The sequence below is a fragment of the Oryx dammah genome, unplaced genomic scaffold (genome assembly GCF_014754425.2).
Source record: "Oryx dammah isolate SB20612 unplaced genomic scaffold, SCBI_Odam_1.1 HiC_scaffold_5, whole genome shotgun sequence".
Lineage (NCBI taxonomy): Eukaryota > Metazoa > Chordata > Mammalia > Artiodactyla > Bovidae > Oryx > Oryx dammah.
Window position 1 is genome coordinate 95,535,410 of NW_024070189.1, and position 7,908 is coordinate 95,543,317.

At 43.6% G+C, this 7,908-nt stretch overlaps 2 pseudogenes; one reads left to right on the forward strand and one right to left on the reverse strand.

Moving 5' to 3' along the window:
• Nucleotides 1-431: 431 nt before the first annotated feature.
• On the reverse strand, nt 432-4,478 carry LOC120864593 (annotated as a pseudogene).
• Nucleotides 4,479-5,122: 644 nt separating this feature from the next.
• LOC120864014 lies at nt 5,123-6,081 on the forward strand (annotated as a pseudogene).
• Nucleotides 6,082-7,908: the final 1,827 nt, after the last annotated feature.

Genomic DNA, 7,908 nt, shown 5'->3' on the forward strand with positions numbered 1-7,908 from the left:
GTAGAGAAACTAATACAAAAACAGAAGTGGGGACTTCTCTGGCAGCCCAGTGGTAAGACTTCCCCTTCCAGTGCAGGGGGTGCTTCTTTGTTACCTGGTCGGGGAGTTAAGATCCCACATGCCTCGTGGCCCAAAACCCAAAACATAAAAGCAGAAGCAATGTTGTAACAAATTCAATAAAGACTTTAAAAAATGGTCTACATCAAAAACAAAACAAAACAAAACACCTTAAAAGACAATCCCAAAAAAGTGAAGTCACAGGTGCTTTAGGAATAGAAGAAATGAGCATGTCTTTTAAGGGAGAAAAGGAGCCAGGAGATTTAAATCTACAACATTTGTCTTTGGGGTTCACAATGTCCACTTAGGTCTGAGGTGAGTGACTCATCACGGACAAGGGGTGCCTAGACTCAGGAACCTTGCCAGGGCCCCCTTCACTCCTTGTTCCTCAGGCTATAGATGAAGGAGTTCATCATGGGAGTGATCACTGTGTACATCACTGAGGCAATGGAGCTTCTCTGGGAAGACTGGGTCACAGCAGAAGTAAGGTAAACCCCCAGGCCTGTCCCATAGCACAAGGAGACCACAGAGCAGTGAGAACTGCAGATGGAAAATGCTTTGTACTTGCCTTCAGCAGCAGCTGCTGCTAAGTCACTTCAGTCACATCTGACTCTGTGCATCCCCATAGACAGCAGCCCACCAGGCTCCTCTGTCCCTGGGATTCTCCAGGCAAGAACAGTGGAGTGGGTTGCCATTTCCTTGGCCATCTTTATTAATGGACAGACAACCTGAGAGTAAGAAAAGAGTATCCCAGTCAGAGGAAACATACACAGCAGGACAGTGGCCACATACAAAAAGGTGTTATTGAGACGGTGTCTGAGCAGGTTGCCTTGAGAGTCTGAGTCAGTTCACAGAAGACATGTGGAATTTCAGTTCCAATACAGAAAGTCAGCCACATCATCAGTAGTATATGAAACAGGGAACTGAATAAAATGACAAACACATGAGAACCAGGAGACCATAGAAGTGGGGGTTCATGCTGACTGTGTAGTGCAGGGGGTGGCAGATGGTCACAAACCAGTCATAGGCCATCACGGTCAGGAGGAAATTGTCCATTCCAGCAAAAACCATAAAGAAATACACCTGAGTGAAGCAGCCTATGCAGGAGATGTCTTTTCTCTGTGTCTGAATATTCACTAGCATCCTCAGGACAGTGGTGTAGACAAAACAGATGTCAACAAAGGACCGTAGGAGAGGAAGAAGTATATGGGAGTGTGAAGTAATTAATAGGAGGCTAATTACTTTACAATACAGTGGTGGGTTTTGCCATACATTGACATGAACCAGCCATGGGTGTACATATGTCCCCCATCCTGAACCCTCCTCCCACCTCCCTCCCCATCCTATCCCTCTGGGTTGTCTCAGTGCACCCGCATAAAAGGGGATTATTAATGGTATTTATCCCATCGGACTGTTGACAGGGATAAATGATTTTAAAGAAGAGTTCCCGACACGCTATGGAAACCTAAAGAAATCATGGCTCAATAAACATTAAAAGTTGGGTAATATAGTCTGCAGAGATGAAGGCAGTAAGACAAGTACTTAGAATGAGACATCAGATCACTTGGCATGAGAGAATATGGGAAGGAGAGCAAAAAGGAAAGAGATAGAGATGATGACATTGGTTCTGAGGCTTTCTGGGTTGGAGACCAGCCCTTCAACACTTCTGGTTAACTTCTTGCCCTGCATTCTGTTTAAATATGCATGGATTTTCTGATAATCTTCCCTTTTCTATGGAAGCTGGTTTAACTGTGTTTATAAAACTTGCATTGAAGAGAACATTCACATGTATTTCTATAGGAAATGCATCCTCTTCCTATTGACATAGCATCCTCATTGGTAGTTATTTTAAAATATTCCTCCAGGGAGACAAGGCTGACACTGCAGTTAAGACGACCGTTTTATGGGCAGACAGACATAGATTTGAGTTTTCGGAATTTCCCTGTAGCTCATACAGTAAATAATCTGCTTGCAATGCAGGAGAGCCAGGTTCGATCCCTGGGTCGGGAAGATCCCCTGGAGAAGGAAAAGGCAACTCACTCCAGTATTCTTGCCTGGAGAATCCCATGGACAGAGGAGCCTGGTAGGCTACATGCATGGTCTCTCAAGGAGTCGGACACAACTGAGCAACTGAGTACATCTATCTCTTCTTAGCTGTGTGACTGAAGGGCTATATGATCCATCTGAGCTCTTAGTTAAGAGGATTATAATGATGCAATGCCATAATGAATGTAAAAAGACTGGTACGTGGTAGGTATCCAATAAAAGATACTATTATGATTTACATACTTCTCTAGCAACCCACTCCGGTACTCTTCCCTGGAAAATCCCATGGACAGAGGAGCCTGGTAGACTACAGTCCATGGGGTCACAAAGAGTCAGACATCACTGAGCGACTTCACTTTCACTCGACTTCACTTTCTAATGACATAGCTTTTAATTAAGCAGCCCATCTCTCATCTCCAGATTCGGTATTCTTCCCTGATCTCCCTCTTACTTTGAGGAAAACAAAAGGACTAGAGAAAAACAATTGATCTGATCATTACAGATCAGAAAGGATACATTACCTCCTTTGTTTTTCCACTTGGGGTTTCTGTTAATGAAGATACTGCTGATATATTTCAAACTCAACTAACATTTCAAACCCAACTAACATTGTTAATGGACAAGCTCTTGGCCCGACTTCTCACAGTGGTCCAGAAGCTTTGAACCTCCCTCAGGTTTCTCCACCTCATGAACAGAAATAAAATGAGATCTTTGTCAACAGGAAGAGATTCACAGACCTAGAGAATGAACTGTGGTTGCCGGGGTGGAAGGCTGAGGGGGAAGAATAGTTAGGGAATTTGGGATGGACATGTACACACTGCTATATTTAAAATGGATAACCAGCAAAGACCTACTGTAGAGCACATGGAACTCTGCCCAATGTTATGTGGCAGCCTAGAGGGGAGGGAGTTTGGGGGAGAATGGATACATGTATATGTATGGCTGAGGCCCTTTCCAAAGAAAGGCAATGCCAAAGAATGTTCAAACTACCACAGAATTGTACTCATCTCACATGCTACCAAAGTAATGCTCAAAATTCTCCAAGCCAGGCTTCAACATGAACTTCCAGATGTTCAAGCTGGATTTAGAAAAGGCAGAGGAACTAGATATCAAGTTGTCAACATCTGCTGGATTATAGAAAAAGCAAGAGAATTCTAGAAAACCCACTGCTGCTTCATTGACTAGACTGTGTGGGTCACAATAAACTGTGGAAAATTCTGAAAGAGATGGGAATACCAGACCACCTGACCTGCTTCCTGAGAAATCTGTATGCAGATCAAGAAGCAACAGTTAGAACTGTACATGGAACAACAGACTGGTTCCAAATTAGAAAAGAAGTTCATCAAGGCTGTGTATTGTCACCCTGCTTATTTAACTTATATGCAGAGTATATCATGCAAAATGCCAAGCTGGATGAAGCACAAGCTGGAATCGAGATTGCAGGGAGAAATATCAAATAGGCAAATGATTCCACCCTCATGGCAGATAGCAAAGAAGAACTAAAGAGTCTCTTGATGAAAGTAAAAGAGGAGAATGAAAAAATTGGCGTAAAACTCAACATTCAAAAAACTAAGATTGTGGCATCCGGTCCCATCAGTTCATGGCAAATAGATGGGGAAACAGTGACAGACTTTATTTTGGGGGTGCTCCAAAATCACTGGAGATGGTGACGGCAGCCATGAAATTAAGATGCTTGCTCCTTGGAAGAAAAGCTATGACCAACCTAGACAGCATATTAAAAAGCAGAGATATTACTTTGCCAACAAAGGTCCATCTAGTCAAGGCTATGGTTTTTCCATTGGTCATGTATTGATGTGAGAGTTGGACTATAAAGAAAGCTGAGCACCAAGGAATTGATGCTTTTGAACTGTGGTGTTGGAGAAGACTCTCAAGAATCCCTTGGACTGCAAGGAGATCAAACGAGTCAATCCTAAAGGAAATCAGTCCTGAATATTCATTGGAAGGACTGATTCCTAAGCTGAAGCTCCAATGCTTTGGCCACTTGATGTGAAGAACTGACTCATTGGAAAAGACCTTGATGCTGGGAAAGATTGAAGGAGGAGAAGGGGACAACAGAGGATGAGATGATTGGATGGCATCACCGACCTGATGGACATGAGTTTGAGCAAGCTCTGGGAGTTGGTGATGGACAGGGAAGCCTGGTGTCACAAACGGTCAGATACAACTAAGCGACTTAACTGAACTAAACTGAGTCCCTTCACTGTTCATCTGAAATTTTACAAGCATTGTTAATTGGCTATGTGTGTTAAGTTGCTTCAGTCATGTCTGACTCTTTGCAACCCTCTAGACTGTAGCCCGCCAGTATCCTCTGTCCATAGGATTTCCCAGGGAAGGGTACTAGCATAGGATGCCATTTCCTACTTCAGGGGATCTTCCTGACCCAGGGATCAAACCTGCCTCTTTTGTCTCCTGCATTGGCAGGTGGGTTCTTTACCACTAGCACCACCTGCGAAGCCCAATAGCTCAATATAAAATTAAAAGTTTAAAAAAAGTCAGGAAAAAAAAAAGATTTTGTCAAGACCCTGTGGTATAAAGATAAATAAGAATTAATCTCAAAAATATACAAGCAGCTCCTGCAGCTCAATTCCAGAAAAATAAGTGACCCAATTAAAAAAAAAATGGGCCAAAGAACTAAACAGACATTTCTCCAAAGAAGACATACAAATGGCTAACAAATGCATGAAAAGATGCTCGACATCACTCATTATCAGAGAAATGCAAATCAAAACCACAATGAGGTACCATCTCATGCTGGTCAGAATGGGTGCTATCAAAAAGTCTACAAACAGTAAATGCTGGAGAGTGTGTGGAGAAAAAGGAACCCTCTTACACTGTTGGTGGGAATGCAAACTAGTACAGCGACTATGGAGACCAGTGTGGAGATTCCTCAAAAAGCTGAAAATGGAACTGCCATACAACCCAGCAATCCCACTTGGGCATACACACCAAGGAAACCAGAATTGACCTTTATCCTGGAGCCGGTGGTGGGGCTTGGCTTCTCGCTCCTCTCCTTCCCCTGTTCACCTGGCCTTCTGAGGGGGACCTGCGCAGGAGTCTGAAAAATTCTTTTGAAGAGTTCTAGGATGGAAACTGAAGGGTATCCAGAGATGCAAAGAGATGGAGAAGTCCAGAATGATGAAATAAGGTCACTGCCAAATGAGAGGATGGCTGAGGAGCCAGAAGGCATCCTGATTGTGCCGCCCTAGGTCCAGGTTCCACCAGAGAGCCTGGATGAAGACTCAAGATGATCTGGAGACCGTGCCCCAAAGGAGTCCTCTCAACCCTGCAGCCTCCAGGCAGAGGTTCCGGGAGTTCCACTATGAAGATGCAGCTGAGTCCAGGGATGTCCTGAGACATCTCCAGGAGCTTGCTGGACAGTGGCTGCGACCTGATATTCACACAAAGGAGCACCTTGTGGAAATGCTGGTGCAGGAGCAATTCCAGGCCGTCCTCCCCGAGGAGCTCAGAGCTTGGGCACTGAGGTGTCAGCCTGGGGTCAGAATCACTGGCTAAAATCTCACTGCTTCTTTTTTAACCTACATATGAGAAGTGACCAAAGGCTCTCTTTGTTGCAAATCCAACTACAGTCATGAGAAATCTGAACCTTGATTTTCTTTGAGCTTGCCTTTGCTAGCTGTAGTAAGAATCAATGAAAATCTTTTTTTTTTTTTTTTTTTGCCTAAAGCAGCTCTATTTCCTGGCACTGTGAACTCCAAAATGAGTTTCCCTTCCCTCTTGTAAGGGCAATCAATCTGCTGCTTGTTTTTGCTCTGATGAATGCCTCCCTTTTTGCACTTTTTGACACGCTTTAATATATAGTTTTTATGTATCCAAAGAGATGATTGCTTCAACTTTAACATTCTTGATTCTCGCTGTGGTGGCTTGAATGGAAGCTTCTGTAACCCCACCAGTAACTCATTTGGGGTGTCCTTGAAATATTAAAGTTTGATTCTTAATTTTAAAAAAAGGAAACCAGAATTGAAAGAGACACATGTACCCCAATGTTCATTGCAGCACTGTTTACAATAGCCAGGACATGGAAGCAACCTAGATGTCCATCAGCAGATGAATGGATAAGAAAGCTGTGGTACATATACACAATGGAATATTACTCAGCCATTCAAAAGAATACATTTGACTCAGTTCTAATGAGGTGGATGAAACTGGAGCCTATTATACAGAGCGAAGTAAGTCAGAAAGAAAAACACCAATACAGTATATGAATGCATATATATAGAATTTAGAAAGATGGTAACAATGACCCTATATCAGTTCAGTCTCTCAGTCATGTCCAACTCCTTTGGACCCCACGAACCACAGCACATCAGGCCTCCCTGTCCATCACCAACTCCCGGAGTTCACCCAAAGCCATGTCCATTGAGTCGGTGATGCCATCCAACCATCTCATCCTCTGTCATCCCCTTCTCCTCCTGCCCTCAATCTTTCCCAGCATCAGGGTCTTTTCCAGTGAGTCAGCTCTTCTCATCAGGTGGCCAAAGTATTGGAGTTTCAGCTTCAACATCAGTCCTTCCAATGAACACCCAGGACTCATCTCCTTTAGGATGGACTGGTTGGATCTCCTTGCAGTCCAAGGGACTCTCAAGAGTCTTCTCCAACACCACAGTTCAAAAGCATCAATTCTTTGACGCTCAGCTTTTATAGTCCAACTCTCACATCCATACATGACCAATGGAAAAACCATAGCCTTGACTAGATGGACCTTTGTTGGCAAAGTAATGTCTCTCCTTTTTAATATGCTGTCTAGGTTGGTCACAACTTTTCTCCCAAGGAGTAAGGTTCTTTTAATTCATGGCTGCAATCACCCTCTGCAGTGATTTTGGAGCCCAGAAAAATGAAGTCAGCCACTGTTCCCACTGTTTCCCCATCTATTTGCCATGAAGTGATGGGACTAGATGCCATGATCTTCTTTTTCTGAATGTTGAACTTTAAGCCAACTTTTTCACTCTCTTCTTTCACTTTCATCAAGAGGCTCTTTAGTTCCTCTTCACTTTCTGCCATAAGGGTGGTGTCATCTGCATATCTGAGGTTATTGATGTTTCTCCCGGCAATCTTGATTCCAGCTTGTGTTTCTTCCAGCCCAGAGTTTCTCATAATGCACTCTGCATATAAGTTAAATATACAGCCTTGATGTACTCCTTTTCCTATTTGGAACCAGTCTGTTGTTCCATGTCCAGTTCTAACTGTTGCTTCCTGACCTGCATACAGGTTTCTCAAGAGGCAGGTCAGGTGGTCTGGTATTCCCATCTCCTTCAGAATTTTCCACAGTTTATTGTGATCCACACAGTCAAAGGCTTTGGCATAGTCAATAAAGCAGAAATAAATGTGTTTCTGGAACTCTCTTGCTTTTTCGATGATCCAGTGGACGTTGGCAATTTGATCTCTGGTTCCTCTGCCTTTTCTAAAACCAGCTTGAACATCTGGAATTTCACGGTTCATGTATTGCTGAAGCCTGGCTTGGAGAATTTTAAGCATTACTTAGTTTAGTAGCGTGTGAGATGAGTGCAATTGTGCGGTAGTTTGAGCATTCTTTGGCACTACCCTATATGCGAGACAGCAAAAGAGACACAGATGTAAAGAACAGACTGTTGGCCTCTGTGGGAGAAGGCGAGGGTGGGATGATTTGAGAATAACATTGAAACATGTATACTAACATATGTGAAATAGATCACCAGTCCAGGTACAATGCATGAGGCAGGGTGCTCAGGGCTGGTGCCTGGGATGACCCAAAGGGATGGGATGGGGAGGGAGGTGGGACGGGGGTTC